Source organism: Dipodomys ordii, unplaced genomic scaffold, assembly GCF_000151885.1.
Source record: "Dipodomys ordii isolate 6190 unplaced genomic scaffold, Dord_2.0 Scaffold5, whole genome shotgun sequence".
NCBI lineage: Eukaryota > Metazoa > Chordata > Mammalia > Rodentia > Heteromyidae > Dipodomys > Dipodomys ordii.
Genome location: NW_012267221.1, coordinates 3,907,138 through 3,923,389, shown reverse-complemented (window position 1 = coordinate 3,923,389; position 16,252 = coordinate 3,907,138).

Here is a 16,252-nt window from a genome sequence, read left to right as displayed (position 1 = left end):
TAGCTTATTAATTAATTTTTGGGTTGTTGACTGTGGGACTTATTATTTCCTTCTCTGCATGTTCATTGTTGATATATGAGAAGACTACTGACTTACTTTGCCAAAGGTATTTATCAGCTCTAGGGATTTTGTGATAGAGTATTTCGGATCCTGTATACATAAAATTACAACATTGGCAAATAGGGAAATTTGACTTCTTCCTTCCTTATTTGGATTTCTTTCTTTCTTTCTTTTTTTGTCTTCAAAATTTTGTTCTTTATTCGTGGCGCTATTGTACACATAAGCAAGAGCAGTCTCAGCCCTTAGAAGGCGAGAACCGCAAGGAAAGTCATCTTCTAAGTTCCCATTGTTTTTTTTTTTTAATTGTGAAAATACCACACAGAGGAGTTACAATTACATGGACAAGATAACGAATACATTTCTTATCAAGCATTGTTACCTCCTCTTTGTTTCCCCTTCCCATCCCTTCTCATACTCCTCCCCTCCCCACACCCGATCCTCTCCCCACCCCCCACCACAGTTAAGTTCGTTTTTTGACATAACAACTTGTACATCTCATTGTTGCAATGGGTCCACCTGTATCCCTAGTTAAACGATTTTTTTCCCCTTCCCCTCCACAAATTATTCCAACATCAAATACAGTGAAAATATGGGTTATAGTGTGGGGGAGGACATTCAAAGCAACATAGAAATCATCTTATAAATATGTTAGGAACAATTGCATGAAAGAAATAAAAACATTTGAATACTTATCTTGGGGTTCATTCCACTAACATCAACTTATCTGACCTTTTCTGCTTGACTCAGACATATAGTAGTTATTGCAAATAAGGGAAACCATGGGACCTATGTTTCTTTGGGCCTGGCTTACTTTACTTAATATAATTTTTTCCATGTCTTTTTATTTCCTAACAAATGGGGCAATGTCATTCTTTCTGATGGAGGCATAGAATTCCATTGTGTATATATACCACATTTTCTTGATCTAGTCATCTACTGAGGGGCATCTGGGTTGGTTCCATATCTTAGCTATGGTAAATAATACTGCAATAAACATAGTCGTGCTGGTAGCTTTAGTGTGGTCTTGTTTGTGAACATTTGGGTAAATAAATAAGTGAGCTAAAGACTTAAAGAGAAACTTCTCTGAAGAGGAAAGAAGGATGGCCAATAGACACATGAAGAAATGTTCAACCTCCCTAGCCATAAAAGAAATGCAAATCAAAACAACATTGAGATACCACCTCACCCCAGTTAGAATGGCTATAATCAAGAACTCTAATAACAGATGCTGGAGGGGATGCGGTCAGAAGGGAACCTTACTGCATTGTTGGTGGGAGTGTAAACTTGTTCAACCACTTTGGAAAGCAGTATGGAGGTTCCTCAAAAGACTCCACATAGAGCTCCCCTATGAAGCAGCAATCCCACTTTTGGATTTCTTTTTTATCTTTCTATTGGCTGGTAGCTCTGGGTAGGCTTTGTAGTACTATATTGAATAGGAGTGAGGAGAGTAAATATACTTATAGTCTTCTTGATTTTATAGGAAATTGTTTCAGTTTGACCATTTAGTAATGTTGCCTGTAGTTTTGCCATATTCAGGCTTTGCCATATCAAGCTGTGCTCCTTTTATTAAGAAGATGTTGGATTTTGTCAAAGGCTTTAGATAGATACATCTTATGCATCTACTGAGGTGACCATAGGATTTTTGTCCTTGATTCTGTTTATGTCTTGTATTATGTCTATTGTTTTGCATATATGAAACCAGTTGCATCCCTGGGATGCAGTCAATTGATCATGGTGTATGATTCTTTTAATTATCTGTTGAATTTAGGGCACAAGTACTTTTGTTGAGTTTTGCATAAATGTTTATCAATGAGATTGGAATGTAATTACTTTTATTTATTTAATTGAATCCCTGTTTAGTTTTGGAATGAGTGTAATGCTGGATTTATAGAATGAGTTTGGTAGTGATCCCTCAAATTTATTTATTTTATTTTTTCCCAGCCGTGGGGCCTGAACTGTGGGCCTGGATGCTGTCCCTCAGCTCTTCAGCTCAAAGCCAGCGCTCTACCACTTGAGCCACAGTGCCACTTCCAGCTTTTTCTGTTTATGTAGTGCTGAGGAATTGAACCCAGGGCCTGATGCATGCAAGGCAAGCACTCTACCACTGAGGTACCTTCCCAGCCCCAATTATTTTCTTTTCATAGAAAAGTTTGAGGAATATCAGGGTCAGTTCTTTTATTAAGGTCTTTTAAAACTTAGCTATGAATCTGTTGGGTCATGGGGTTTTCTATGTTGAAAGATTTTTTATTCCTATTTTAATACCAATACTTATTATAGATCGGATTAGTTTACATTTTCTTGGATCAGTCAAATAATTAGTTTTAATGTTTACAAGTCTGTGTGCAATACTCTCCTCTCCTCAGTGTGAGGAGGCGTGGCTATAAATACTATTGCCTTTGATAAGCCTCAACTTTGTGTATGTGGTATGTATTTGTGTATGTATTAGAGATTAGTCACTCCTAATGCCCTGATGTCTTCCAGTAAATATAGACTTGAAGATATATCTTTGTGATCTAGGGAGACCCCAGCTAACCAGTGTAATGATAGGGAGGGAATATTGGGACCTATATTATGGAACAATACTAGGTGTTGGACTATGTAGGAAAGGAGAAGTTAGTGTTAAGTTTCATAGGGAAGACTAATGTGACTGTGGGGTGAGATGGAATTGAGACTCCAATTAATGTATTGGGGTAGGCAAGAGGTATTGTAGTGAAGATACTTGATTAAGTAAACACACTGGCCTCTGCACACAGAATAACTCAAATAACATTGGATGATGAGAAAATTGAAAGGAAGAAATGAGAAAGAAAACTCAACTATGAATATAGTCCCCAAGTAGTAATAAAATCTATAGAAATCTCAGAACACCTATCCCAAGAGGGTAACTATTAGATCCTTTAATTAATTAATTAATTATTATTATTATTATTTTGCTGGTCCTGGGACATGAACTAAGGGCCTGGGCACTGTCCCTGAATCTCTTTGTGCTCAAAGATAATGCTCTACCACTTGAGCCACAGCAACCACTTCTGGCTTTTTCGGAGTAGTTTACTGATGTTAACATTATTTAATGATGTTAACTGATTCCTATCTTCCTGTGCTGGCTTAGAACCATGATCCTCAAATCTCAGCCTACTGAGTAGCTAAGATTATAGGTGAGAGCCATTGGAGCCTGGCTTAGAACCTTTAATTTTTAGGAAATGTACTGATCTGATATTTATCTGATTAGGTTTTAGGCAGTGAGGGAGGATTGCTGATGTTGAAGGGGGCATAGGAAGAAAGAACTAGGTGTAAGAGAACCTTTCTGATTACAGTTGGGAAGAAGGTATGATATCTGGGGACTATAGGAAAGAGCTGGAAGTTTTTTTTAAAGATGAACATGAGGTAGGTATTGTAGTACAGATATGATTATTTTGGAGGACAGAAAATGGGAAGAATGAAGCTAGAATAATAGGTAAGTGGACAAGGGTCAATGGAGTATATTAAGAGTTAATCACTAAGAAACAAGTGGCCTACATTGGGTATATAGTAGAAAAATGAGAGAGTTAAAGAAATGAAACAAACAATCGAACAAATGAACACATAAGAAAGACCATCCTAAAGAAACAAATCAAATACAAAACCAAATGAAAATAACATAAAAGTACAACAGCAAAGTCTATATATTTAACCTAGTATGAGAAAAATGTAACCATCAAAGCAAGGCTGTAAATAGGTCAAGTTATGTTATATAATACAAAGGATGAGTTTTCAAATGTTCTGGAGAATATATAGATATCTATGATGTGCAGAAACTGTGAGAATCCTGTTCTTTGAAGGTGAATCTGAGCACTCTGTCTTCTTTCAGAATCTGTAGTTAAGGCCTATAGGCAATCTCAGGCCACTCACTAGCCTCCTATTTGGATATTTATTCATCTGAATTATTTTTAAGTAGTTGTACAAAGGAGTTGACATTTAACAAAACAGTTTATGAATACAATATATCTTGATCAATGTCATCCTTTTCAATATCCTTACCATTCCCTCCCCTCCCCACCCCTTCCCACATTCTTTTTAATTTTGTAGAATGTAAATTAAATTTATGACTGTATTCTCTCTTCAGCTTCTCTCCAAGACTACGAGGGCAGAGTTATGGTAAAATGGCCTTCCTTCCTTCCTCACCTTCACAGCTAAAGGAGCTGCCAGGTAGAATGGCTGCACAGGGCTTTCCTCCACTGTCAGATATTTCTAGCAGCTGTCTCTTTGGGATGCAGGTGTTTGGAAAGGTGCCATCAGATGAGATGTGAAATTGTGTACCTTTGCCTGCTGCTTTCCAAGGTGGGAAGCACCTACCACTAAGGCAGAGCGTGTCCTGCAATGGAGAAAGGAAGCCCTCTGTTTGGTACTCTGAAGGTAAGCAGTGTTGCCTTACCAGGAGAGAGTTGTTTCTAATAAGCTGGATGAGATGCTGTATTGGCAGGTAGCTCTACTTCCCCTTACGATAACTGTGGGTTCCCTTTGGTGTTCAGAGCAAATATTATTTAGACACACACACATATGTAAATTAAAGCCATTCTTTAAGAATTAGTGAATATCTGCTGGGTGCCAGTGACTTATCCCTGTAATCTTAACCAGTCATCTTAGGCTGAGATATGAAGGTCTCGGTTGGAGGCATCACACACACACACACACACACACACACACACACACACACATGAAGAATTAGTGAACATCTACTCCAACCATGTCATTGTTCTAGAAGGAAAAAAAAGTGTAGTTGGTGATATCACATTTTCTGACCTTGAATTACTGAGTAAATTAGAAGAAGTAGAGAAAGAGAAAGAGCATAGAGAAGACATATGACAAACCTGTAGTGGAATTCATGAGAGAATGATCACATTTCCAGCAGTTCCTTCTCCTAAGATGTTTTGGTTTGTCCAAAGGACTTTGGAAGCAAGACAGAGTTTGCATAGGGAGCTGTAGACACCTTGCCATGTTCTCAGCTTCCCTTTTCTGGATAGCTCACTCAGGTTCCCCTGTTAAATGTACTTGGAACTTAAGTCTTTTTATCTTGTAGTTAACAGAGTTAACCGTTAACAGTTATCTTGCAGTTAACAGAGTTCAGGGAACTATGGTGGTTTTGCTTGTGTTTGATTCTCTGTTGTTAAAAATATGCCTGACTCAGAAGAGCTACTGAATAAATATGGCATGACTCAGAAAGGTAAATAATAGAAATCTTTTCTCAAGGAAGTAACTTGGTGGATTAGAGGGGAAAACTGAAAGAGTCTGTTCAGAAGGGAATGAGATCCTAGTAAAGAGGGCTATGGGTATCAGGGGAAAGTTCTTATAATTAAATTGAGAAGAATCTTGAGGAAAGACTACCAGTGTAGTAACACCAAACAAGCTGAAAATCTAACAAAGAGTAATGTAATGGCTAGATCAACAAGAAACACCAATATGGCTTCAAAGGGATCTCTACCCAGAATCATGCCTTTTTTCGTCATAATTAGCCAAAGAATTGGGATGACATCAAAGTGGTTTCTTCATTCTCTTCTTCTGAACAACATGGATTACTGTTTCTACTTTATAAATTTACCAAAGAGAAATCATAATCACAACTACCTGTCATTTAAGGAAATAGTGATTTATCGTTTGCAGTTAAGGAGTTGCAGGATGGCACTCATGTCAATGGAAGAAAAGTCCAGCAGAGTCTTTATAGAACATGTAGGTTGCTTTGCTCTTAACTTTTTTCCTCTTTTCTGTTACTGTTGAACTTCTCACTGTTGCTCAGACATCTGGGTTGTAGCTAGAGAAGTCATTAATTAACAAGGGCTCTGTTGACAGGAGTCCAAATCCCAGAGACTCCAACTCATGGAGATGCTCCTCTCTTCTCCTCTCCTCGCCTCTTCTTCCTTCCTTCCTTCTTCCCTTCATTCTTTCCTCCCTTCCTCCCTCCCTTCCTTCATTCCTTCCTTCCTTCCTCCCTCCCTCCTTTTCTTTCTTTTTCTTCCTTCTTTATTTCTTTTTGTTTAGATAGATAGATAGATAGATAGATAGATAGATAGATAGATAGGGGGGGGGGAGTTTCTCTGTATAGCCAAGGCCACCTATCCACTCCTACCTAGCCTCCCAGATGGTAAATTATAAAATGGGAGTGTTTACCCAAATGAAAACAAACAAGGCCATACTAAAGTTACCAACAAAACTATGTTTATTGCAGCTTTATTCACCATAGCTAAGATATAGATGCCCCTCAGTAGATGAGTGAATCAAGAAAATATGGTATTATATATATATGATGTATATATATATATATATATATATATATATATATAAGCAATATGGAATTCTATGCTTCTATCAGAAAGGACACTGCCCCATTTGTTAGGAAATGGAAGGACTTGGAAAAAATTATATTAAATGAAGCTACTCAGTCCCAAAGAAACATAGGTCTCATGGTTTCCTTATTTGCAACAATTAGTTTATGTATAAGATAATCCTATCAGATGAGCTAAAAAGCTCAAAAGCTATGTACACATGACCATATAAGATGATGCTAAGTGAAATGAGCTCCAAGATATGGACACAAGAGGTCTGTCTTTGTTGTTGTTGTTGTAAATGTACTGTGTGATTTTTTTCCATTGTATGTTCTTCCCCTATGGCAGATCCCCTGTTGTCACTGTATTTGATTTTGGTACCCTGCATCTTGTATATACATTTGTCTAATCTGGAGAGGGGAAGGGGAATAATAAAATGGTGAAACACGGACAATGATACCCACAGGACAGTATATTGGAAATGAACTTTACAACTTCGGGTGGGGGGTTGTGGGGGGGAGGAACGTGGGAGGTGGGGAAGAGCAGGGATAGTGGGACAACAAGGGCAGGGGTAACAGTGATGGACAAGTAATGTACTAATAGCCTTACTCATGTAACTGTGACCCCTCTGTACAGCATCTTTACAATAAAATTTAAAAAAGAAGACAGTAAAAAGAAAAGAAGACAAACCGGGCACCGGTGGCTCACGACTGTCATCCTAGCTACTCAGGAGGCTGAGATCTGAGGATCGCAGTTCAAAGCCAGCCCCAAAATCTGTGAGACTTTTATCTCCAATACACCACCAGAAAGCCGGAAGTGGCGTTGTGGCTCAAGTGGTAGAGTGCTTCCCTTGAGGTGAAGAGCACCCAGGCCCAGAGTTCCAACCTCATGGCCGACAAAAAAAAAAAAAAAAAAGAAAGAGAAAGAAAAAGAAAAGAAGAGAAAAAAGAAGACAGTAAACAATTTAATCTCAGCTAATAAAATAAAATAAAATGCATGCTACCATGCTCAGCTTCCAACTTATTTCTTTGCTTATGATTTTTTTTCTTCAGAGTTGATGGATGACTGTTATTCAAAATTACTTTTGTATATTTATTTGTTGGCCAACCCAAGCAAGGAACAAAGTGCACTACTCCAATTCTAATAACTAAGGAGGAGAAGCCAACTTTGCTCTTCTCTGAACCTAAATCAGAATAGAAATCTAAGAGATGTCTGCCACCACTGTTTATATTAGTTGTAATCAAAGCAGGCCTACGAGGAAACAGAAGTAAAGGTTACATGAATTATTCAATGGCCAGGGTTTTAGAAAGACATTACAATTGTCAGCTTTATCATTTTCACTGATAATATTTCCTGTGTTACTAGTTGACAGTGAGGGCTGACTTCTTATTTATAAAGAGTACTTGCTAGGGAAACTAAGAAAATTACCTTCTAGGCACTGAAAAATGGCAAACTGCAAGTGATGAGCCTATGTTCATGCCAGAAATTTTGAACTACTCATAAAGGCTACTCCTAATAAATCCAAACATGAAGACACTGAGGGAAACTCAAAACTTATGAAAGTGAACAGTAGCTAGAGTGAGGACAATGATTACTGTGAACATAGAAAAGGAGAAATAAAAATAAATAAAAATAATAAATTGTTTATTGATATAGAACAGGTAAAGCTTGCCAACTGATGTATTGTGTCAAACAAATTTAAAGGATTTTAGTGATGGCTCTAATGTCTTGAGCTAGAAAATGATGATAACATTGATAGAAAGTAAATTTTAAAAAAGGAGCACATTGGAATGAGAGGACACTAGATTCAATTAGACCGTTCAAGGCCATGAGCAGAAATCCAGGGGCAAATGTTTAGTAGGTGGCTGACACTGTGACTCTTTACTAAGAGAAATTCTCTTTAAACAAAGTAGAGAGATTTAGAGAAGCCATGAGAGGAGACTAGTAGTAACCTACCTGATGGTTTATAGATAATTTTATATGTAATCATTAAGAATGATGGTTTAATGCAATGGGTCCACCTGTATCGCTACCCATTGCAACAATGAGATGTACAAGTCGTTATGTCGAAAAACAAACTCTACAACTTTGGTGGGGGGTGGGGGGAGGACCAGGTGGGGGGAGGGGAGGATAATGGGAAGGGATGGGAAGCGGAAACAAAGGAGGAGGCAACAATGCTTGATAAGAAATGTACTCATTACCTTGCCCATGTAATTGTAACTCCTCTGAATGGTATTCTCACAATAATAATAATAAAAAAAGAACAACAACAACAACAAAAAGAATAATGATTTGAGAAAGAGGATAATAATTTCAAATCTGGCAGGAAAACAGGGGTTTCCAAAATATTATTGGGTTTGATAATAGTAAGAGAATGATTTGTGTGGATCAGGGGTTAAGGAATTCAATTAAGGCCTAGAAACCACAAATATAGATAATTTCCTACAGTTTTGGTAGTGAAAGAAAAGACTGATATGATGATTGCTTGATGATCAAGACCAACCTTATACAGAGAGGTTTTAGAAGAGAGTATCTATAAACATATAGGTATGGGAAATGGTGTTATAGAAAACAAGAAAATTCAAATTTATATATATATATATTTTTCTTATAAATGCCTAGTTTTATTTTAACTCATCTCCGATACTTTTCGGTTCATGAATATTTAAAGAATCTCCTTACAATTAATGCATTTCATTTCACTAGAGAGAGAATATGTAAGAAGAAAATGCAACATTGCTGACAAGAGTTTGTTCTCACAGGACTTTCATATCAAGCACAGTGGAAATCTCCTTGTTTTTGGAGTTCTTGATGATATATCTTATCATCATTGTGGGAAATCTTGGTCTGATTGCTGTCATCTGAAAGGACCTCACCTTCACATCCCTATGTATTTATTCCTTCATAAATGCTTGGTTATCATCCACAGTGACAACAAAGATACTGGTCAACTTGTTAACATAGAACAATTTATCTTTTACTGAATGCAATTTAGGAAGACTTAAAATTAATGCTATGAGGTCATAATCCAAAATAAATCCTTTCTCCTTTCAGTTATTTGCTGATATTTTGTTCACAGGGATGACAAGACTAACATTATGAGCTTCACACACTGAATCACCATCTACTTTCTCTAATCACCTAGGCTATGGTAGTAGACCTGTGTCCCAGAGTCCATTGAACCTGTCTAGCTTATTTTACCCTATCTTGCCCATTTCTTCCTAAAGGAACCATAGCTCCACTTCTTCCTCCACCTGTCAACCCTGACTTCAGTGGTTTCCAGGGCTCCCTGTGGTATGGAATGCCAAGTCCACTCAAGAACTGTGACTACATGCTCTCTTTTGATAGCAATGCTCTTTTACCCTGTTTAACATACCATTCCCAATTGAAAAAAAATTGTACACAGTATGTTGTAATTATCCACATAATAATAGTACTTCATAAACTTAATATACTTAGAGCAAGTAGGTTTAAATGACAGCTTATGAAAAGATAATAAATAATATTTTCCCAGTCTAAGTTTAAAAATTATTTTACCTCATGGTGGATATCATCTGGTATCAGAACAACAGTAATAATATAAAATGTGATGAAGCTCAGGGTGTTTTGCTGTTGTTGTTGTTTTTACTCTTCTAATATTCATTACGGAGCTTGAACTCAGGGCCTTGGTGCAATCCCTGAAATTTTCATTTCCCCCAAGGCTAGAGCTCTACCATTTGAGTCACAGCTTTCTACTTCTTGCTTTTTGGTAGTTTATCAGAGAAAGGTATATCATGGACTCAAAGGTATCTCCCTGTCCAGGCTGGCTTCGAACTGCAATCCTCAGATCTCATCCTCCTAATTAGCTAGGATTTCAGGTGTGAGACATCTGTGTTTGGCCAAAGCATAAGTATTTTTAACTATAAAGCTTTATACGTGTCAAACTTCAAAATACTTATATGATATTTTCCCTAGAGTTCTAAAATTACAAAAAGAGTAGATGGACTGGAGTGATGAGCAAGCCTGTTACAACTTTGTACATAAAATGAGATGTGGTCTCTACCATCTTTACTAACTGAACCAGACAGACATCAGTGATCCCTTCAAATCACAGCAGCAAGCTTTCTGACTGCATGTTTTTGCTATTAATTCATGGCAACAACTCTTTTGGAAGCAATTTTATTTTTGATGAATTGAAACACAAACTTGTTTCACATTGCTAGTGAATAAGAATCTAGAGGCATTTTTTTCTGTTATACTTTGACATCATAAACTATTTTTTTTTTGGGTCCGGTCATGGGGCCTGAACTCTTGGCCTGGGTGCTGCCCTTCAGCTCTTCAGCTCAAGGCTAGCACTCTACCACTTGAGCCACAGCGCCACTTCCGGAATTTTTTTTTCTGCTTATGTGGTGCTGAGGAATCGAACCCAGGGCCTTAAGCATGCAAGGTGAGCGCTCTACCACTGAGCCAACTTCCCAGCCCCATAAACTATTTTTTTTTTTAAAGAAGAAAGACTATACAGACACAGGGAGCTGTGAGCTTTGGCCTGATCACTCATTGTTTAGCATATGGTAATTTTAGTAATGTGGCTTAACTAATTTAGCCAACCTATTAAATTACATTATATGTATTCTCTGTCTCCTCTGTGTGGCTTTGTTATAATGAGCGGAGCTTTTATAAATAATATAATTACTAGTTTCTTTTAAGTATTGTACCAATTACAAAGGTTACTCCTGAACTCTAATTAGAGGCTTGATGGTTAATGGGTGACTCACTTTTCAGCAGGATTAGGGTTTACATCTCTATAGGTGAAGCAGTGTCTAGACCTTTAGCATCATTTGTGATTCTTATGACTGCAATTATCTTGATATTGTTTAATAGACCTTTCATTTCACTTACATCTATCTATTCTAAGAAGTCATGAAGTAGTCAGTCCCCAAATGAATTGACAGAAAAAATTATCTTTCTCTATCTTCTTCTAGTATCAACATCATGCTATGATTCTGAGCATTTGTAGAGACAACAGTTTCTCCTATACAAACTGGATGAAAATACTTGCCCAATAATAAAAATGGAAACTTTTACAAAGATGACTGTGAAAATGATAGCAAGACAGCCTCTTCAGTAAATGGTGCTGGCAAAATTGGTTAAACACCTGTAGAAAACTAAAGCTAGATCCTTATATACCACCCTGCACCAGAATCAACTCTAAGTGGATCAAAGACCTCAAAGTCAAAGCAGACACCCTGAAAACACTACAGGAAGGAAAAGGAGAAACTCTAGGGCTCTTTGGAACAGGCTGAAATTTTCTTAATAAAGACCCAGAAACACAACAAATCAAAGACAGGTTGGGCAAATGGGATTGCATGAAACTGCAGAGTTCTGCAAGGCAAAGGACATAGCTAGCATGATCAATAGAAAGCCTACAGACTAGGAGAAGATTTTCACTAGCCATACAACTAACAAGGGTTTCATATCTAAAATATACTTAGAACTCAAAAAACTAAATCCTCAACAACAAATCCTCAAAGAAACAACTGCCCAGATTGATTAGTGGGTGAACGACTTAAAGAGAGACATCTCTGAAGAGGAAATAAAAATGGCCAATAGACACATGAAGAAATGCTCAACCTCTGGGGGAGAGGATAGGATGGGAAGGGGAAACAAAGGAGGAGGCTACAATGCTTGATAAGAAATGTACTCATTTTCTTGTGCATGTAATTGTAACCCCTCTGTATAGTATTTCACAACAAAAAAATGCAAATCAAAACAACAGTGAGATTTCACCTCACCCCAGTTAGAGTGGCTATACTCATGAACTCTGATAACAATAGATACTGGAGGAGATGTGGCCAGAAGGGAACCTTACTGCATTGCTGGTAGGAGTCTAAACTTGTTTAACCACTTTGGAAAGCAGTATGGAGGTTCCTCTAAAGACTCCACATAGAGCTCCTCTATGACCCAGCAATCCCACTTTGGGACATCTACCCAAATGATCACAAACAAGGCCATCCATACTAAAGCTACCAGCACAATTATGATTATCAAAGCATTAATCACCATAGCTAAGATATAGAACCAACTCAGATGCCCCTCAGTAGATGAGTGGATCAAGAAAATGTGGGATATATATAAAATGGAATTCTATGCCTCCATCAGAAAGAATGGCATCACCCCATTTGTTAGGAAATGGAAATATTGGAAAAAATTATATTAAGTGAAGTAAGCCAGGCCCAAAGAAGCATAGGTCCCATGGTTTCCCTTATCTGGAATAGCTAGTATATGTCTAGGACCAGTAGAAGAGGCCAAAAGCTATATACATATGACCATATAACCTGATGCTAAGCAAAATGAACCCCCAAATAGGGACACAAGAGATTTTTATCTTTCTTGTTGTTCTTTTTAATGTGCTTATAATGTACTATCCGAATTTTTTTGTTTCTTTGTATGTTCTTCCCCCATAATATAAGCCCTGTCATCACTGAATTTGATTCCAGTGCCCTGCATCTTGTATATACATTTTTCTAATTTGGAGAAGGGAAGGGAAATAACAAAATGCTGAAATAAGGATACAGGATGATCTCACTGGGTTACACTTAACAATGAAATGTACAAGACACTATATTGAAAAAGAATTTTAAAACTTTGAGGTGGGGGAGGAGTTGGGGAGCTGGGGAGGCAAGGGATGGTAGGGGAAAAACAAAGGAGAGTATAACAATTCTGGATAGGAAATGTACTCATTACCTTGCTCATGTAACTGCAACACCTCTGTACAGTATATTTACAATAAAAATATGTATTTAAAAATAAAAAAGATGACTGTGAAAGTATTTAATTCTGTAGTGATAATGTTGAGCATTTACTATTTCAATGGAAACATTACTCGCATGTGAAACTTAGTTGATACAGTGCTGAGTTAAAGGGTTTCCTAATTTTTAGTGAGTTTCAGCAAAGTGTAGTGTTCCATTCAACTGATCTTTTAGAAAGACCTTCCATTGAAGTGTCTGATATTTCTCTGATCTCCTGTCCAAGCATTTAAGGCATGCAAAAATTACATAACTCAATAACATTTTTTAAAGTTAGAAAACAGTTTATATTTGAAAAGGCTATAAAAATGGAGTGCTGAACTTACAGCAATTTATCTGGCAACACCTTTTGTTGTAGCTGCCAATATCCTTCCAAATGTTAAGCCCTAGATCCTTCTGAGGGCTGGAATGTGCTTCATTTAGCAAAATGTTCTTCTTGAAGTTCCGGAAAGATCTTAGATATTCAATAAACTCGATTAGTAGCTGAATTTTTTAATGACTTAATGTTGTTACCTCTGAAGGTATTTATCTGAAGAATAACAGTTTTTTCTTTGTGTCTCTGATGTTAACCTCCGGGATGAATGTAGGATCATGAGAATCAACAACCAACAAGGATGCACTTGGCATCATTGTTTATTTACCAAACCTCATTTTATCAAATAGGATCAATGACACCAGCATGATCTTTTGAGGAACTAATTGTTAAATCTTTAAAAAAATAGTCAGCAGACCTGCATACCTACAACTTCCTTTCGTGTATAGCAACAGTATATTACAGAGCAGAGCGTGACAGAATCCACGGGAATGCTGAAAGGAGTAACCTCTAACCATGTGGAAGGACCTCATTTCTTTCAGACATTAGTGTCCATGTGGGGAAGTCTACTTTTTTCCTTTGATAAGCAACACTTTGAGTCTGAAATTGGTGAGCTTTTTCTGTAGAAGGGCAGAGAGCAAATAGCTTGCATTTGATGGACCCGAAGTCTTTACTGTCCTACATGAATCTCAGTGTAGAGTGAGAATAGCCATAGACAATATGTAAATGAGTGATGTGACTCTCTTCCAATAAAAACATTTTTTGTGGACTTGGAAATTTGAATTTCACATGTCAACGAAGGAGGAAGCATTTTAGAGACCTTGGCTTATCTCTTTTAAACTTAACTTGGTGATTTCATAAACCAAAATACATCCTACCTCCTTTCAGTTGTTTGCTCAGATGTTTTGTTTATAGGGACTAACACCATGAGCTTCACATACTGAATCACTATCTACCTTCTGTAATCTCCTCAGGCTATGATACTAGACTACTAATGACAGCCTTGTGTCCCAGAGTACATTGAACCTATTTAATCTAGTTTATCTTACCCTGTCTTGCCATTCCTTCCTAAAGAAACCACAGCTCTACTTCTTCCTCTGCCTGTCAACCCTAATTTCAGTGGTTTCCAGGGCTCCTTATGATATGGAAGCAAAGAGTCAAAGATACAAGGAAAATTAAGATCTTTATGCCACATCTGATAACAGAGGTGTACTGTTGTGGAGAAGCATAGCTGTACAAAAAGAAAGAATGAACTAGGAACATAAATCTAGGAGATGGGGACAAAGACATCTGTTCTCTCTGTTCAGATTTTTTGTGTGTATCTGCCTGTGTAACAATTCTTTCTCTGCATGCATTGCTTGGATCTTCAGATTAGAAGGAAGGAAGTCAAATCACAACATTCCCAGATTTTTTATAGTGGGTCCTAGAGGAGAGAACTTCTAATTTCTAAAACCCTATTTGGGGAAGGATAAGAGTGTGAGAGGATCAGAGTGTGAGTGATCTGCTTTGTGGTTTTCTCATGTTCCTTCAGAGCAAAATAACTTTGTGTACCAACATGTCATTTGTCTTATCAACCAACCTGGAAAGGGCTATCCAGAGGTTCTCAAGAATAAGTGTTTTAAAGAAGGGACAAATAGCTCCTCCGAGCTTTGTCGGTATCCGAGATGGAGATCACCGGTGCTGGGGGGGAGGGGGGGGAGGGGTGGCCTTCCCTCCTCTGCTCCCTGAGAAGGAGTGAGTATGTCGGGCTTCTACTCACGCTGAGTCTTGGATCCTGGGTCGTCTCTGGTCTGCAGACTGCAGGATGAAGATGTCCGCTCCTTGTCGGTTCTTGCTGGTGTTGAGTAGAATCCGCTCTCCCACTGCATCTGGCTCCTTCGTCCCGGACTCTCTGTGGCTCAGGTTTGGGTGCCCTGCGGTCATCGCTGCGATCCTGCCTCCGCCCTGTCGGCTGCTGGCAAGTGCTCAGATGTGTCTCCTTGCCTTGGCTTCCCCTCTCTTGCTTAACTCTCTGTCCTGTGATGGCACACTTGGTGTGATTCTCTGGCTTAGGACTGTTCACTGGAACTCTAAAACTGCTTTCTATGTGAGAGCTTGTTCAGATTCCAGCTTCTCCTCCGCCATCTTCCCGGAACCCCCTAGTTTACTTTTAACCACACAAAAAAAGGGCATCAAGGGGGTTACTACTTGGGTTTATAGTACATTTCCTATGAAGCACTGGGTGGTGATTGCCTTTCCCAAGTTCAGAGGTTTTCAGAGGTTTTCTTCAGGACAGATTTTGATGCATACTATAAATTATCCCTCTATTAGAAAAATTAGAAAAAAACTGCCCGGTAAATAAGTGGGCTAAAGACTTACAGAGGAAAGAAGGATGGCCAATAGACACATGAAGAAATGCTCAACCTCTTCAGCCATAAAAGAAATGAAAATCAAAACAACACTGAGATATCACCTCATCCCAGTTAGAATGGCTAATCAAGAACCCTAATAACAGCAGATGCTGGAGGGGATGTGGCCAGAAGGGAACCCTACTGCATTATTTGTGTGAATGTAAACTTGTTCAAACACTTTGGAAAACAATATGGAGGTTCCTCAAAAGACTCCACATAGAGCTCCCCTATGACCCAGAAATCACACTTTGGAGCATGTACCCAAATGATCGTAAACAAGGACATACTAAAGCTACTAGCACAACTATGTCTATTGCAGCATTATTTACCATAGCTAAGATATGGAACCAACCCAGATGCCCCTCAGTAGATGAATGGATCAAGAAAATGTGGTATATATACACAATG